The sequence below is a fragment of the Rhinolophus sinicus genome, chromosome 5 (assembly GCF_057876585.1).
Source record: "Rhinolophus sinicus isolate RSI-liver-muscle chromosome 5, RSI-T2T, whole genome shotgun sequence".
Lineage (NCBI taxonomy): Eukaryota > Metazoa > Chordata > Mammalia > Chiroptera > Rhinolophidae > Rhinolophus > Rhinolophus sinicus.
In genome coordinates this window covers 90092487-90110849 of record NC_142505.1, presented here as the reverse complement: position 1 = coordinate 90110849, position 18363 = coordinate 90092487, and the positions used below count along the sequence as shown (strand labels likewise).

The 18363-nt window shown below is 52.8% G+C and overlaps 1 protein-coding gene across 11 annotated transcripts in view; it reads right to left on the bottom strand.

Moving 5' to 3' along the window:
* SYNPO (synaptopodin) overlaps positions 1-18363 on the bottom strand; it is a 63389-nt gene that overhangs the window by 10123 nt on the left and 34903 nt on the right. The window contains exon 2 of one of the 11 annotated variants that reach the window (XM_074313785.2): positions 14050-14190. The exons of 7 other annotated variants lie outside the window; for them this stretch is intronic. The gene's annotated coding sequence lies outside the window, so the exon portion shown is untranslated. Of the gene's footprint in view, positions 1-5416; positions 5555-6552; positions 6690-14049; positions 14191-18363 lie in introns of those variants that run through there. 3 more of the 11 variants (XM_088798740.1, XM_074313781.2, XM_074313780.2) reach the window with 3 other exon arrangements.

Below are 18363 nucleotides of genomic sequence, written 5' to 3'. Positions count from 1 at the left end.
AGCAAACGGGAATGCAGAGCCATGGGGTACACAGATAGTCAGATGATCACCGTACCCTCCTACAGAGGGTCTTTTCCTCTGCATTTGATCTTTACTCACTAGAATCCCCGCTACTCCTAAAGATCCTCAACCCAACCATCATGGCCCAACTCAAATGCCACCACCTTTGTAATCCTTTCAGGATTAACTGGCCCCTCATTTGGAGTTCCCCTGAAGGTTGCTGATACAGCACTTTACCAAACTCAGGAAGAACACCTCACCCAGCAGTCCAGGCTCCACTACATCCCTGACTCCTCTCTCACTAGGCACTGCCTTGCTGGCTTTCTTTGCCTTGAAAATGACAAGTTTGTTCCTGCCCCAGGGCCTTTGCACTTGTTGTTCCCTCTGTTTGGAACAATCTTTTCCCAGGTGGCATTCCATGTGGGTTCCTTCTTGCTACTCAGGACTCACTTGAATGTCACCTCTCTGGAGGAGCCTTCCTCTTTCCTATCGTCTGCCATTATTTTATTTTCTTCATGGCATTGGCCACAATTCAGGATTAACTTCTTTCCACGTGTCCTTGTTTATGATGTCTCCCACCCACAACCTAAGCTCTAAGGGGGCAATGATCTTGCTTGATTTGTTCAGCACTCTACCCCTGCCCCCTAGAATAGTGCCTAGCATAAAGTGGGCACTCAGTAAGCATGACTGAATGCGTGACCGAATCCCTGGGACATTGTCTATGTGTCTTTCTTAGGATCCTTTATACTTTCAAACTCATAATATAGTCTTTTGCTAACACTGACACTACGTCTTATTAGAATACGTGATACATTCACATGCTCTAAAAAATAAAAAAAGTAAAAAGGTATACAGTGACAAATGTCCCTCTACCTGAGCTGCACACACTACACATCAGGTAAGAAGAGTTATTATTATTTTTCTATGTCCTTGCAGAATTTCTTCCCATTTTTATGTAAACAATCATTTTAAAAATCTCATATTTTAATATTATAAAAGTAATGAATTGGGCTAATTTCAGCAGCAACTATATTAGAACGTTGCATTACTTCATTATATTCTCACAAGAACTCTAGGAGACAAGCAGTACTTGCCCCTGTTTTACAGAAGCGGAATATGAGGTTGAGACGTGTAAATAACGCACCCAAAGTCACATAGCAAAGGGGGGCAAAGCTCGAGTCAGAACCAGTTCTCTTTGGGTTCACATCCCATGCTGCCTGCTTATCCCAAAATGTCCCTTTGGGACACATAGGGGACAGAGTCCGTGGAGGTCAGAGTTCATTCAGTCTGAGGCCTGAGGTCAGGGATCAGGCTGAGGTCAGACCCCCATAAACCTGTAAGTTCACTGCACGCAACCATTTCTTTTTATATCCCCAGTACCCAGCTGGCACAAAGTCGGTGCTCAATTTATGCTTATTGAACAATGTCTAAACAAATGACTGCATGAACAAACTGACCGATGGACAGATGGATGGGACAGGATGTGGCCAGGGTGAGCAGCTCACTCAGTGGCTGGGAAAATTCCTCCCTCCGTCACTCCCCTTTGCCCCCACTGTGGGAAGCTAATTAGTTCTTGAGGAATCTGACCTTGCTCTCCCTCCTCCCTTGCCCTCATTAGCACTGGCCATGACATGCTGAGTGACTCTCCAGGGACAATCTTTCTAGGCATCCTGCCAGGGAGGCTCAGAATTCATGGACTCGCAGAGCTGGAAAGGCCCTTTTGGAGGAGTGATTTCACCACCACTCCCATTTTATAGATGGGGAAACTGAGGTCCAGAGAGTGGCACAGGGTAGAGCTCCCACCAGGGTCAGCAGGGAGGCCGCACAGAGCAGAGTGGCCACAGAGAGCAGTTTCACTGGGACCAGGCCAGCGGCCACACGCTCTCTGGCCCCAACCTCCTTTCTTCTTCCCATCAGGACCTGGCTCCCCACCCCCCAAACGCACACACCTGTGCCCACCTGTCCAGAACAGTGAGGGCACACAGCCTGCGCCATGTGCCGCTGCCCCCTGCTCCCTCCTGGTAGGGCTCCTCTCTTGCCTGCATCACCCCATCTATAAAGGATGAAGGGTTTGGGCGTTTAGCCAGTCTGCTCACCTAGGTGGAGCTTAGGTTGGGGAAGCCAGTCCCTCAGGAAGGCCCTGAGAGGTGCTGGGCTCATGCAGTGTCTCTGTCCTCTGCTCTGCTTAGAAACCAGGTCTCCTGGCCCAGATCTGGGCTCTGCCATTTACTAGCTGTATGACCCTGGCAAGTCACTGAACCTTTCAGACTCAGTTTCCTTAACTGAGAAGGTGATAAAAGCACTAACGTTAGGATTGGGGGGCTACAATGAGCTCAGGAATGCCACGTGGCTTACTGTCATCAAGCCAGGTTGGGGGGGAAGAGGGCTCCTGCTGCCCTGGGATGAGCTGGTATTGGTGACCCCACTCTACTCCCCGGAAGGGCTCAGAGCTTCTTCTAGCAAAGGAGATTCACTCCACAGGTTGGGGTCCTCAGAAGAGAGGTTGATGCTTTTAAGGTCACACAGCAGGGGATTCCAGAGTTCTGGGGCAGGGGACAGGGATTACTGCCCCAAATCACAGAACCTCAGAGTCGCAGAGATGGCTGTCACTGGGTCCAATTTCTGTGTCCCTAAAACCATGCCCCTGTGGGTATAAGCCTGTGTTCACACACTCAATGGACAAGGAACTCACTACCCTGAAGAGGTGCCTTCCACTGGTAAACATTCCTCAGCTACAAAGTTGCTCCTTACGTTAACCACCTCTCCAAGTGGTTCTGCCCCTATTGCCACAGAGAACAAGCTTCCTCTTTCCAGCCTGACAGCCCTGCAGAGATTCACAGGCACATCCCCGCGGGGCATGGTCGGGATAAACGTTCCTAGTCCCACCGATATTTCTTATGACACAATGCAGCAACCGCAGCTAACACTCACTGGCTTCTTGCTGTGTGCCTAGACGTGTGCCTTACGCATACTGTCTTATTCAATTCCCATGACAACCCTCTCCATGAAGCACAAACTATTATCCACTTTTTAGTGATGAGAAAACCAAGCCTCAGAGAGGCAAAGTGAGCTGCCTAAGGTCACAGAGCCAGAACGTAGTGGAGCTGGTTCACCCCTGGCTCTGCGTGACTCCCCAGAGCACCCCGCTTTCTGACCAGCAGGTTCCCACAGTGCGAGGCTCATAGAAAGTGCTTCAGTGCTTGAATAATCCAGAACTCCTCATGTCCCTGCACTTCTCTGTATTTCTCCTCACTTCTGTTTCAGTCCTGTCCCTAGGCTGGTTCTAAAGGTCATGGGTTTAGAAAATGCTCAAATGACAGAGCATGAAGGCCCTCAGGGATAAGCTGTCCTGGGAGGCTTAGAGAAGGAAAGAGTCACAGAGGAGGCCATGGGCCTGGACCCCGTCTGCTGACCCCCAGCTAGGCTTGGAGCCTCCCCCATTCTGCTGTTCTGGGATGAGAGAAACATGGCAGAAAAGGCCAGGGGAGAGACGTCCCCGATAAAGCTCCCGTGCCCCCAACCCCAGCCTGCAGTGACTCCACCGAAAAGGAATTCGGCAGGAGGCTTGGACCAGACCCAGCCAGTAATCCAGACGGTTTTTGCCACCCTGCATAAACAAAGCTGAGAGAAGGGGGGCTGGGCAAACTACGGGCACTCCAGGGTCCCCCACTGCAGGGCACCAGGGGAGGCAGTTCCATCCAAAATTCCCCAGACTAGGGAACTGCCACCCCTGGAAATGCCCAGCCAGGGAGTCCAAGATTGTACTCCCTGGCATCAGAGAGGCAGGAGGTGGCCAAGGGCCATAGGGGGCAGGAACCCCGCTGAGCCCCCAGTCTTCCCAGCTGTAGCCTACACCTGTGAAAGTCATGATACATCCCCCATTCTCTAAGTCTCTGCAGGGCCAGGTTGGGGTGCTGGCTCTTAAAGACCCACCCTGGACAATGGATCAGGAGCTTTGAAAACAGGCCTCCAGGAGACGCAGGTGTGAGGACAGGCACAAGGAAGAGCTGCCCAGGGACAGGAGACCAAGATTCAACAGGATGAAATCCCTAAGGTGGGGTGGGGTGGGGGGAGCAGGCAGCCCTGAGCGGCGTTAGCATAAGGTTGCAGTGGCTGGAGCCGTCACTGCAGCCCAGGTGCTGTGCTCTGCACTTCACACTCATCGTCTTGTCCGATCCTCCCAACAACCCCCGGAGACAATTCTTACTCTTCCCAGTTTGCAGACGAAACCGGAGCTCAGAGAGACTTGCCCAGGGTCATACAACTTGTAAGTAGGAGAGCTGGAATTCCAAACTCAAATTCCGGGTGTGGAGCCTCATTTCTTAACCACTCCGCCCTCCAGACCCTGACTGTGGAGGGTGGGCACCAACAGAGGCTCCCGTGCCCTGGACAAGGGTCTGCCGAACCCTCTGTGTCCTCATCTCATGATCAATGCCCCCAGCAGCGCCCTCTCCCCTGCATATTCAGCTGCCTTGAACAACTCATTCTTTCTCTCCCTTCTTCCTCTCAGAAGAGCTGATGAACTCATTCTTACTATGGTAGAAATGACTGCTAGGACATACAAGACTAGCGGAGGGGAAGAGCATGGTGTCAGGAGTCCGGAGACCTGAGTTCTAGCTGTGCTCAGACAGGGATACACCCTTCCTCCCACCCCATCAGCTCTGCAGGCAGCTGCCTGTTCTACCCACCATCAGGCCTGTCTGGACGAAGGAGGGAGATAGGCCAGGGGAAGGGAGTCCAGAGCAGAAGGTCAAGACGGGGAGAGAATTCAAGGAAATGTTTCTTCACACGGCTGCCGTCAATGGGAGTGTCCAGGCCCTGGGTAGGGTGGAGTGGGACAGGGAGCCAGAGGTAGGAATAGAGGCTGGCTGGAGGCAGCCCACTGTGGCAGCCGGGGAGTCCTGGCAACGGGACAGGTAAACAGGCTGGGTGAACTGCCCCCCTGGTGGGGTCAGGAAGGAACCAATGGCTGGCCGCTGTACAACCTCTGGCTCAGCTGGGGGCAGGAAGATGAACTGGGCCTGAGTAATGACCTGGCTACCTTGCCAGCCTCTGTCCCATATCCTCCCAGTTAAAAGGAGGAAATGACACAGACTCTATTCCTGGGGGAGTTCTCCGTCCATGCCAAATCCTGGGGAGTGCAACCTAACTGAGTCCCGGCAGACTGCCAGATCTCCTCTCGGGAAAACAATAATTCATACTAAGGTGGGAAGGACTACCAGGACATGGGCGATGCTAGAAATGGGAATGGGGGCCCCAGAACTAGCTCCTGCCTTGCCTCTAACAGGCTGGCAGAAGTCACCATATGCCTCTCCCTTGATGCCCAGAAGGGAACTGAGACCAGAGAGGGATGCCGTATGCCCTAAGCCACACACCCCAAACCACAAAGGCACCTCTGAGTGCTTGCCTTACTCACTCTGGTTGGGTCCTCCCTGCAGCCCAGCTTTTTCCTGGGTGCTGAGCCGACCTCGGTTCTCAAAGCCTCCAGGAAAGGCAGCCAATGGCCTCACTGACTGAGAGGAAAATCCCACATCGACAGCCAGGCGGAGGAGCTGGATGTGACTTTTCTCTTCCACAGATGACTCAGCCCAGCTCTTTATCAGGAAAACCGATTTTGCAACAGCCTTTTACATGGCCTCTCCACCTCCAGTCTCTCCCCCGCCAATCTACCCACCCCACACTGCCAGATTCATTTTCTTCAGCTGGGCTCCACTCATGTCTCTCTCCTGCCTCCCCATGAGGACTTGCATTCAGGGCCCCTGACGTCAGGGCCCACCTGAGAACTTGCTACCCTGCTCTGTGCACACTCACCAATGACCAGAGGGAACCCAGTGGCTTGTGGTTCCCGTACCTGTGCTGTAAATTCCTGCCTCCACTGTGGGGTTTGCACAGACACCTCCAACGGGAGCCCTTCTTTGTTTCACATCCTTTCTGTATGCTCCAGCCTGCCCACCTAACTCGGATGCTACGATCCCCTCCAAAAAGCCTCCCCCGACCCACCAGTATTTTATATGTACCACTCAATAACCTCTTTACTTTGCACTTTATTCATTTTAGTGAGAGTTACCCTTTGGGGCACGCTTGCCACATGCCAGGCCCTTGCTTCATTTACAGCAACCCAAGAGGTCAGCAGGACCCTCATTTCCGTATTGGAGAAGAAGTGCTCAGAGGGGTGAAGTGACTTGCTCAAGGGGGCACAGCTAGTCAGAGGCACAGTTGGCATTCAAACCCAGGGTGGCCCAGGGTCAAGTCCAGGGCCCATCACTTGGGCCACACTGCCCCCTCCCAATGTCTTGCTTTGCAGCAATCGGGGTTTGGATCTACTTTCTCCCCACAGGCTGCCAGAGGCTCGAGGGCAGGGGCGCCGTGTTCCTCCCTGAGCCCCCACACCTTCGGCAGTGCTCACAGAATAGTGAAGTTGATGAGGAAGACAGTAGCCAACATGTGAGGAGCACCAGACACTAACTAACGGTTCGCACCAGGCTAACTAACGGTTTCACATGTATTTTCTTATTGAATCCTCACAGCAGCTCATAAGGGAGGCTCCCTTACCTGTTTGCCAGAGGAGGAAAATGAGATCCCGAAAATTAGTGAACTCACCCCAGGTCCTACAGTCAGTCAGCAATGGGCAGACAGAGTGGAATTACCGCCGGGAGTCTGACTGATCCCAAGCCTGGGCACCTCCTCCTAAAGAGCTCTGCCCACAGAGCACACTCACGTTCCCCACCCACTGTCCCAGGCCCAGCCCAACTGCCATTTCCTCCAGAAAGCCCTCATCAGTCCATCCAGACTCCTAAGTCAGTGCTCCTCCCCTTCTCAACCTTGCCCAGGAGCATCAGAGCAGGAAGACTATTGCAGAAAAAAGAAAGCTCAGAAACCACGACTGGAGGGGAAGGAGGCTGGGCCTGACCCAACTCCTGCTATCTGCCTGCGGGCAGCGAGTTGGGATCAGGCAGAGCAGGATGGGTGTGTTGGGGGGAGCCTACGACAGACTCCTAAGTTGGTTTGGGCCTTGGCTGGCAGTTCTCCCTGCAGCCCCACTGTGGGCTGACCAGGTCCTGCTGTGGGGTCGACCTCTTCCAGGGGCCAGGCGCCACCACTTCCCTCCTGCCTTTTCTACCGGCCTAAATACTAATCTACTATTAGATTTTCAGGGACTTGGAAATGGTGACCCAGAGAGGGGCAGGCTCAGCCCCAGTTGTACAGCAAACTGGCAAGGGTTGGTTCACCGAGAGCCAAGCTCGCAGCCAGGCTCCCACCTCGCAGTCCAGCCCTGCTAAGCCAGGCCTGCCCCCTAAGCCTTCTTACTGCCTCAGCCTCCAATATCCTAGCCCCAGGAGCCTTGGATGCACAGAAAGGACGGCCACACCCTCCCTTCCAAAGGAAACACTTAATCCAGGAGACAAAAAGGTGACGAACCAGGGCGGGGGAGTGCCGGTTTCCCCTAAACTGTGCCTTTGTTAGGGGAAGGGCTGGGCCTAGGTCATTTCTGGGTCCCCAGCCCCCAGCCCAGGCTACTCTGGGGCCCCTGCAAAGATGTAGCTCGTCCTCTTGGCCCTTTCGTAGCCTGGGGCAGCAGCTGGTCTCCATCCTCTGTAAATGCCCGACTCAGCAGAGGCCATCACTCCCAGAGGTTTAATAAGTGTGGAGTAGATAAATGACTGAAGGAGGAGACTCCCACAGTCCAAAGCCACCTTCACCTTTTGTTCCACCGTTCCTCCCGGCCGACGAATTCTAGAGTCGTCTAGATCCCAGATATGTCTAGATTCTAGATCAGTGATCTAGAGGGTGGTTCCTGGGGGGCAGGGGGAGAAGGAAGGAGAGAGGGAGCAACAAGTCGGTGGGTGAACAGGGAGATGAACTAGCACATCACAGTGTTAGACCTGAGAGCAGAATATTCTACTAGGTGCCAGGAGAATATAGAGCCTAAGAGTGAGATGAATTAGGATGAAGCAATCTGGGAAATATTCCTGGAGGGGGTGGCATGTGCTCTAGGTCTTGAAAGATGGAGATGCGGAGGCATTCCAAGCAATGGGACAGCCCAGCAGAGGCTGGAAGGCTCAGGGCAATCCCACCCCACTCCCCTACTCACATCCCACCCATACCCCAAATCAAGACCAGGTGGACAGGAAGGCACCTTTGCCAGGGGAGCACACCTGGTGGGCTTGCCCAGAGGCTGAGGGTGAATGGATTGGTCCAAGTAGAATTCCATAGGAGCTATGAAATTACAAGGCTCATGCCCAGAGGCCAGAGGCACTGAGGTGTCTGCCGTGGGCCTCTGGGTGGGTTACATAACTGCCCAACTGCCAGGGCCACATATTCAGCCAGGACCCTCTACTACCGCAGCCTCTGCAGCCTCCGCCATCTGTCTCCGCGGCTTCCCTCTTACAGACGAGGCCGCCCAGCAGCCGAAAGCGAAAGCCAGCGCCCTGTGGTAAATTCCCCACATTCCTTCCTCACAGAAAAATAAATAACTTGGGAGGAAAAAACGCAGGAGGAATGGTAATGACGTCCCAAGCACGCTGGAATCGCAGCGCTGCTGGCGAACAGCGAACAGCGGAGGGAACCGTCCTGGGCTGAGGCTGTGTCGTTGCTGCTTCTGCCCAGGAGGGGTCCTCACCCACGGGGCTCGCAGCCCCTCGGGGCGCCTCCAGGCTGTGCTCGTTAGCTCCGGATCCCAGGCTCCCTGGCACCTGCCAAAGAAGGCCTGAGAATCCACCCCTAGGCCATGGCAGGTGGCCTACGCCAGGCAAACTTGTGAGGGGCCAGGTGCACTTCATTTTTATTATTCAGGTTGCTGTTTACTGAACGCTTCTTATTTTCCAGGTGTTCAGTTTAAGTATTATTATTTCATGTTGTTTTATTTTATCTTCTCAAATTGTGAACTGGGCATATTGTTATACCCACTGTACAGATGACAAAACCGAGGCTCAGAAAGGTTTTGCGATTTGCCAAGGTTATTTGGCCAGTGGGTGGTCAGCGGTCTCCCCTTCCGCATCTCACTCTCATGTCCATTCAGCCCACTTGCCCTCCCCCAGACAGCCCTCCTTTACTGAATCCAACCAGTGGTGCTGGCTATTCCCCTCACAGGTCTCGCTCAACAAGGCACCCTGTGCAACCTTTAGTAAATCACTTCTCTCTGAGTGCCAACTTCCTCATTGGTAAAACAAGGATGATAAAATCTGCTTTCCAGAGCTGCTGCTGAGCAAATGAGATGCAGAAATGATTTCTGTAGTATAATAATAGCACTGTGCACACCTGAGAGGGATTTAACTCAGCCTTTTTGCACAAAACGCATCTCTGCATAACTCTACCAGGCTAGGGCTCTGTCTGTCTCCCTCCCTTCTCCAGCCCTCTCTGGGTCTGGTCTCACTCTCCTGCTTACCATTAGGCACAGCTCAACTTCCCTCACCCTCAGCCCCTCACCTCCCCGGCATCTTCTGCAAGGGGACCCCAGTGCCAACCTCTAGCGAATGTGCTGTAGCAGAGGGAAGTGAGTTTGAATCCCAGGTCTGTCTCTTGCGCGATGTGAGTGCCCAGGCTCCCTTGGAGCAGTGCCCAGGTCCAAGACTCTTGGGAGGAACGTGCAGCTGAGGCTGGCTCCTACCACTCGGTACACAGCCCTGCAGCCAGGAGGGCACCGAGGCCCTGGGTGTGCCAGAAGCTGCCGACCCGGCCATGCTCCCATGCCATTCACCAATTACCAGGCATATTTGGCTCTCCTCCAGCAGGAGTCTCTTGCTGGAGGAGAGGCTGAATTATCCAGTCTCGCCCTCCCTCTGTCCCTCAAACTGCAAAAGAAAAAGACAGGAGATCAGAAGATTTGGTTCCAGTGTCTGTCCTGTCACAATTTGGGTGAGACATTGGACTAGTTCCTGACCCACTTTGGACTTTAGTTTGTTCATGTGTCCTAAGAAGGGACAGGACTGGCCAGTAATTCCAAGAGGGTGATGCCCCCACACCTCTAGTGGAAGCACAAGGATTTAGGTGGTACCCTGATAATTAAAATCTTACTAATTATGTACATTTCACATGTGTATTGGAAAATTAGTATAACAAACACACCAAACCTGTGAAATGTATAGTACTGCTTAGGAAGAGGTAAAAGTAGGTGTTTCAGTAACGAAAGTTAGACAATTTAAAGAAAATAAGTATAGGGGAGGCATGGACTCATTCATTCAACTATTTATTGCACACCAACTAAGGGCCAGGCACTATTCACAGCCATGAAGGGGAAACAGACAAAAATCTCTACTTGCATTCTAATAGGGAGCAAGACAATAAATATAGGAATAACTAGACAAGTAAGTCAGATGGTAAATGCTATAGGGATGGGAGTGGTTGCAAAGGTAAATACAGTAATCAAAGTAGATGTCACTGAGAAGTCACATCTGAGTAAAGAAGTGAAGAAGGTGAGGGGTGGGGGAAGCATGTATGTGCCCAGGGAAAGAGCGACCAGGCAGAGGGAACAGCGAGTGCCAAGGTCCGGAGGCAGGCTCGCACCTGGCAGGTCTGAGGCTGGGACGCATAATATGCAGGTGGGACACAAATGAGGAAAACAGGTTCTCTAGTGGCCCATCTACCTCTGCCCTTTGGGATCTCAGGGAACCCCTGCCTTGCAACCATTTGTACACACACATACACACATACACACACACACACACACACACACACACAGACACCCTGCAACACACGTGTTCTCAATAGCTTCTCACTGTAGCAGCACCTCCTCCCTTGCACACACACACACACACACACAGAGCTGCTGCTTGCTTTACACCTGCACCTGAAGTAGAGTGTGCACGTGCGCACACACAGAGGGCAGAACCCACACGAGAATGTGTACACGCTGAACACCTGCAGGTAGGCACGTGGACACACAGGTACTCAGGGGGCAGACAGGCATAGATGCACCTGCACCTCATGGGCGGGCACAGGTGTCTCCCTCCCGCCAGCCTGCCCTGTCTCCAGGTCATGGAGTTACCAGACAACCCTTGCCTGGAGGGCACATGCTACTGGAGAATGGCGAGAGCACCACCAATGGTGTGCTTTCAAATTCACCTCCTCAGCATCTCTGCACCTCAGTCATGGCTTCCCTTTTCCAGGGGTACATTCAAATCTGCCACCTGGTGCTCCAGTGGCCCAGGGGATCATGATGCTGTGGGGAATGTCCCCTTTTCTCCTGCTGCTGCAATTAAACAGATAAACCAGGCAAGGTGCTGGCACAGCTCTGTCAATGTGACCAGCCGCTACCAGCATCACCACATGTCCCAGCATCCACACCCCTGGTGTCATCCCTTCCCGATACTGGGGGCAGCTGAAGAGTAGGAGGAAAGGGCCGGGCTGGGAGCTGCAGGCTGGACTGGGAGCGCCAACTCATTGTGAGGCCTCCGGCAAGTCCCAACCCCTCTCTGGCTCAGGTCCAAAGCCGGCCGTGCTGCAGAATCCCTCAGGGAGTGTCCAAAATGCAGATTTGGGGGCTCCTTGGGCCTTATCTCCTTGTGCCATATGGTTCTGACCTCCAGCCCACAGTGTCCGTATCCTTTCCTTCCAGGTTGACAGAAACTCTGGACACACATGACTTCTCCAGTAACTCGGGGTTCACAGAGAAGGGGAAAACCTCCAGCAGTTAGTGTCCTTCCAGCCATAAGGGCCTCCTCACTGGGCAGCGCAGGGGATTCCCAAAGCCCCAGCACTCCATCTGCCATTTGATCTGAAATGGTCTTTCCGTTCTAGCCTGAGTTCAAGGTCCAGCTGAGGAGATCACTGCCTGTGGTGACCTTCAGCAAGCTTTGTGTGTGCTGAGCCTCAGTTTCCTCTTCTGTAAGTCTCCTAACTGCTACCCTGCAGGGTGCTTGTGAGGATCAGGTCTCATGTGTGCAAAGTACCCAGCATCAGGTCTGGCACATACACTCCTGCGATGATGGAGCAGCATTACTCACAGACTAAAGTGTGAGCTCCTGAAAGGCAAGAGTCCCGTCTCATTCATCAGGTCACCCACACCTACCACATGCAATATGTGCTCAATAAATATGCGCGGATCAATGAAGAAAGGACATCAGCAAAGCAACTCTCTCCTCTTCCTAGCTTACCGTCGTATTTCATGACCCATTTCCTCACCCAGGCTGGAGGCACTGAGCGGGAATGGCCAGGGCCGGAAGGGATGGGTTATGGTACCTGGGAAGTGCCCTCCCATCTGCCAAGGCAGTGACGAAGGCCGCCCAGGGAGAGCCGTGTTCTGAGAGCCCTGAATGTAATCCTGTTGACTCAGAGGCATAAATTATGTACTAGCATGTTCTCTTCTTGCCACCCTGTCACGCTAAGAATAGCACCGGCTCCCCTTTCGGGATTCCATGGAGAAGAGAGCAGGGCACCAAGATGGGGACAAGCAGGGAAAGACATGCTAGGCTGTGCACTGGCAAGCTCCCTCCTTCCAAGTCCATCTTTCCAAACCCATGAGACCGAGGACCCTGGAGGTCAGAGCTGAAAACACCTTAGAAGTTCCTGGTCAGGAACTCTCAAGTGATAAGTTACACCCCTGCACCTTCTTCCACCAGAACTGTTTTTTCTTTTCCTCCTCCCTCCTGATGCCCATTCTAATAAAGCCCGGTCCTTGAACCCACCCTCCCACCTTCCTCCCTCTCCCTCTTCATGTGATGAATAAGTACAGAGTGGGCTCCCCTTACATGTTTCATATGTGAAAGTTTGGAGGGAGAGGGAGATTCTATAGTTTTTATTTTGACTTTTTGTTAAGTTTAAAAATGACCTAGAACAGTGCTTCTTCTATTGTAACGTGCATAGTAATTACTCAGGGATGTTGTTAAATTGCATTCTGATTCAGGAAGTCTGGGGGGGGCCTGAGAGTCTGTATTTCTAAGAAGCTCCTCGATGATGCTGATATTGCATCCATGGGCCATACAATGAGGATAGAAAAACTAGCATATTTCTCTATAACACAGAAGGAGAAACTGAGGTCCAAAGAGGGAAAGGGATGTGCCCTCCTGATTCCTCCTAGGGGGGCTTTGGGGTTGCATGGAGGTGGCTGGAGTGGAGTAGAGGACAGGCAACAGTTATAAGCAGTGGGAGTTAGTCCAGGCCTTCATTCAGCCCGAAGCTCAACCTCCTGGGGTCCACAGGCCCCCACAAGGAATAAGAGGAAATAAGAATGCACCTTAACAGAGGCACTCAGCATGAGTGACTGCAGCCTCCTGCCCAAGAGCATGTCCTCACCAGCTTGCATTTGAGACCTAAAGGACCCAAACCCTTCTGGAAGGTGGGATGTAACAGCTGGCCATGAAAATGCAAACAAGATCCAGGGAGAGGACGAGATGGCCTGAGCACTCTGCATTCAGTCCTCAGAGAAGTGGCTGGGGAAGTGCAAAGGGGCCCATTGGCAGCATTATGAGGATGGGCATTGGAGGGAAAGGAAAAGAAAGGAGGCAAGACCAGCCTCCCACGCCAGCACCAGGAACAGCTCCTCCTTCCTAGGACGCGCCTCAAACTCCTTCACAGGCTCCAGGCCCTGCGTGACAGCCCCACTGTCCCTTCGCCGATGCTGCAGCTCTCTTCAGGATGCTTCCCCCTCCAGCCATGCTGGCTCTCCTTCAAGGGCTCAGAAAGGGCCAAGTCCTTCTCACCTCAGGGCCTTTGCACTGGCTGCTGCTTTTGCCTAGACCCCCTTCTCCCCTCAGCCTTCTGCTTTCCCTTTCTGACCACACTTCTCCATCCTTCAGATCTGTTTACAGGTCTCAGGGAGGGCATACCTGCCCTCAGAGGTCACATTCCAACGCCACAGTGCCCTCTGCTTCTCCTCCAAACTTTCATTAGATTTGTAATTCCGTCACTATTTGTTGTAGCGTCAGTCTGCCATGCCTGATGGTGAGCAGCCCCCGTAGGGCAGGAACCTTGGCTGTCATTTCTCTGCTGTGTCCCTGCCCCCAGCCATAGCTCAATAAACATTTGTTGACTGAATGAGGGAATAAATGAATAAAAGCACTGCTCATGTTACTACTGCAAAGCCTTCACCTCCATGGTTCCAAGTGACCTTACCTTACCCTGGAGGAGTTGTACAGAACTGGGATTTGCAAGATTATCTGGGCATATAGCCTTCTGTTCTGCTACACTCCAGCCGAGTGGACTTTACAGTCACGTGAGCTCTCTGAATGGGGTCTCCAGCACTGTTGGTTGGGTCTAGACGAGAGGTGGAATCAGAAAGGCTCTGAAAGCTGCAAAGAACTTTAACTGGGAGCACTCTGCCCATGTTGGAGGCTCAGAGGGGGAAATGGCCTTATTCAAGGCCACACAGTCAGTGTGTGGTGATGCCAGACCCCCCTGGCACAGCTTAAAGCCAACAGCTGAGCTTCAGGCCCACCCAGGCACAGTGAGGGCACCATCTGCCTGGAGGCTGGGCAGGGGTGGAGATGGGAGAGGAGAGGTGGCTGGGAGCATTCAGCCTCAGGCACAGAGCCAGGTTGGGGTGGGCGGGGCCCCCAGTGGGAGCCTTGACTGAGGCCTGGCAGCTGGGCACGGGGGAGCCAACTGGCACAGGCTAGGTGGTAGCATGCTTGCTCCCCGTGCGCGTGACAGTCTATTTTTTAATCAGCACCCTTCCCATCCCCCAACTCCATGTGCCCTCCCAAAGGGCCCCATGACAGAAATCGTGTCCTGGCTGAGACCAGGCCCACCTTGGGGATCGGAGAGAGGGTCCCCAAGTCCCACCTCCCAATGGTACCCACAAGTACTACGCAGTCCAGGGGCAGGACAGGAGACCCAGGGAGGAAGGGGGCCCTCTGCCTGTGACCTGGGGCCTGTCTCTGGACTCCCTGACCTCAGTTTCCCCCATCTGTACAGTGATGGGAGACATGCCAGACTCCATGCGAGGTCATAACAACTCAGACTCTTGGGATCCACTCAAGCTCCACAACACTAATGATGCCCACTCGCCAGGCCCTGGCAGAACCTCCCATGCCCACACGTGATCCTCCCTGACCTACTCCCAGGGGAGGTGGGGAGGGGAAGAAAAGAGACTGAGCTGGCTCAAGGGCCAACCTCAGAACCCCAGAATGCAGACCAGTGAGGCTCCTCCCTCCGGGACCTGAGGGACAGGGACGAGGAGGATCAAAGAGGAGTGCTGTGTGCTCTCAAGCAGGTGGTTTGGTCCCTTTGCGCCTCTGGCACTGCATCTAAAGCAGGAGAGACCGTGCTGTGTAGTCGTAGTTAAAGCTTACAGGCCTCGGGTTCTGACTGCCTGGGTTTGAATCTGGCCACTTACCAGCTGTGTGACCTTGGGAAGTTCACTTAACCTCTCTATGCCTCTGTTTCCCATCTGTAAAATGCTGATAATGACAGTACTTATTTCATGGACTTGTTGACATCTAAAGAACTTAGAAACCCCTGGCACATAGTAATAAATAACCATAAACATTAATGATTTTTCCAGAACACTGGTTCTTACCGTTTGAACACTCTTAATCTCTAAGAGATGTTATTCCAAAGGATAAATGCAAGTCTCAGGTCAGCCGACTCTCCTGTCTGTGGGGGTCATCCAACCCGCCCCTTCCTAATCCACCCTGGTGATAGCCCATCCTGCTGACCCCATGTTTTTGGAGTCTGTTGAGCTCTTTCACACCCATGACCCCTCATATCCTTCCTAGCCCGTTTTCACAGAAGCTCAGAACAGAAGCCTGAGCCCCAGAGGAAGCAAATAATTTATCCAAGACCACCAGCCCGTTAGCTAAGATTCAAGGTTCAAGTACCCATTCCTGGAGCACGGACCAGGCCTATTTCCACTATGCTGTGCTCACCTCCCAACCATCAAACCTGTTCCTGGCCAAACATCAAAAAGTAATTTATACTGAGATAGGAGTCTTGAGCGAGTGTGTCCGTCTCCTCAAGGGCTTCTATTTTAACAGAGATCAAAACGTGATAATCCTATCTGATAAGTAATAGTTATTTTTAGCATGTATCATCTCATTTAATTTTGAGAACAACAGTGCAAGATAGGGTCCATTATTGTTTCTATCTTGTAGATGAGGACACAGACGCCTAGAGAGGTTATATAACATGCTCAAGCTCCCCCAGCTAGCCAGGAGGACGATGGAGGGGCTCAACCACAGAATCTACGTCTCGGTCATGCAGGAAGCAGGTAACACAGGAGTGGACTGAATTTCGCTCCATCTACAGCAGCCCTGGGAGGAGGGCCAGGGTAGGGTAGGGTCACACAGTACTATACAATCCTGCCTCAGCAAGTGGAAAAGATGAAGCTAGGATGGTGGAATTTCAGGCAGTAGCCAGTTGGTAAAGATTTCATTCTGGAGAGAGAGGGCTTTTGTAAGCCTCTGGAATTACAGAGCCTGGAGGCTATCCCCACATTGACTCCTCTGGGTAGCGAGCCCCAGTGTCCAGGGAGAGTTCACAAAGGACTCTGAGCTCACATACACTGGCCTAACTCAACAGAGCCCAGCCACCCATCTGACCAGATCAAGGCCCCAGGCTCCTATGGGTCTGCAGCCTGAAGCTGTAAGGGATAAAGGCATTTTCACAATCACAGCCAATGCTCACCCCTCCTCCCCCACACACACACATGCAGCTCCTAGTTTAGACCTTTCACCATCCTCTGAAACACGCTTCCTCCCAACCAAATCCCTCCCATTCTAGATCTAAGTTCTGATCATGTCTCCTCTATGAAGCTAGCCATGACCACACCTTCAGATAACATTCAGGTCTCTGCTCCAATGTCACCTACAAAGAGAGGCCTTCCCTAACCACCAACACAAAGTAGCCCCTCTAATTGCTCTCCATCTTAGCAGCATGGCTTACTTTTTTTCATGCTACTTTTATCTATAATTACCTTGATGATTTCTTTGCTTCCCTTTTTCTCACCTATCTTCCCAATTAAAATGCAAGCTCCTTGAGGGCAGGGACCTGACTGTAATCCCAATGCCTAAGGACCCACCCCACCCCACTGCTAGCCGGGGACACTGAGATCCACAGAGAGCAAGAGATTCACCCGAAGTCATACAGCAAGCAAGTGGCAGAGGTTGCCCTAGCACCTAGCTCTGTACTGCAGCTCAGGGCACTTGGCCCGTCCCCATCCCCACTCCAGTTGACCCTCTGTTGGCTTATCTTGTGTCTGCCTCCCCACTACAGTGGGGACCACAGCCTGGAAGTCCTTGACAACAGCACCCCTCCACTTCCCCAGGGGCCCATGGTGCCCCAATCTGGGCAGCCCTCCCTGCTTCCCCCTCAGTTCCTCCCTTCCTGGCATCAGCAGCTCCGATGAGCTCATGTCTGGAAGCCTGGGAGCTGCCCTGAAGGGATAGGTGCCTCCCAGGCCAGGCCCTTAGGCCTAGAGGTGTGTTCAACCTTGTGGGATGACAGCCCTGGCAGGTGGAGGGAGCGTGCTAACCCCTGCCCAACTCACCTCCCAGAACTGTGAAATGGGCTCGGGGTTACATGTCAACAGTTGAGCAGGGGCACAATGGGGGGAGGGGTGTGTGTGTGTGTGTGTGTGTGTGTGTGTATGTGTGAGGAAGAGACAGAGAGAAGGCTCCTGCCATATGTGCTCCATCCCGCTTATCAAGGAGCTGCTCTCTTTTAAGGACAGGGTTCTGCTGCCTTCTACTCCCAGAATCACCCCAGGCAAATCTCTCCCCATCCCTAGCCTCAGTCTCCCCAACTCTAAAATGGGGAGATGAGATAAAATGCTGACTAAAGAGGCTAGGGCTCAGTTGGGAACCAGGCGCCTGAATGCCAGAGGATCTTTTTCTTCTTTTTCCTCTTTTTATCTTAGGGGAAGGGCAACAGCTAACAAGGGAGGGAAGGAGTTAAAGGCCTCATTTTAACCATGTAAATGCTGATTCCAACCACAGCTTAATTTAGTTACTAGTTTGGGAGGTGGGGGGAGGGGGTAGTTGGCTCATGGTCTGCAAAGTGGGGGCCAGCCTGAAAAGTGGTAATTGGGAACCAGGTGGCACAGCAGCAAACAGTTTGTTTTGGGGAAGTTCTCTGAATATCAAACTAGAGTGATCCTAGCCCATGCTCCTATTGTACACTTGGGGAAACAGGACCAGAGAGGAGGAACCAACCCTACGTCTCATACAGAGACAGAGGCACGGGACCCCCACACTGGACAAATACGGCATTTTCAATTCTGTTGAGAGTTCCTATTCCACTGCCTGAGGTCCGCGGTAAATTGTGGGAGGAGGAGGTGATCGGTTTGTTTGTGGCTCTGCTCCTAATACAGTGTGGGGCCAGGCTGACACCAGCAAGGCTTCCAGTTCCTTGCCCCAGAGTACCTTAGCCCCTCTGATCAGCATCCTGTCTCATCCTTGCAACGTGACAGGGGCGGGGCACCCTCGCACT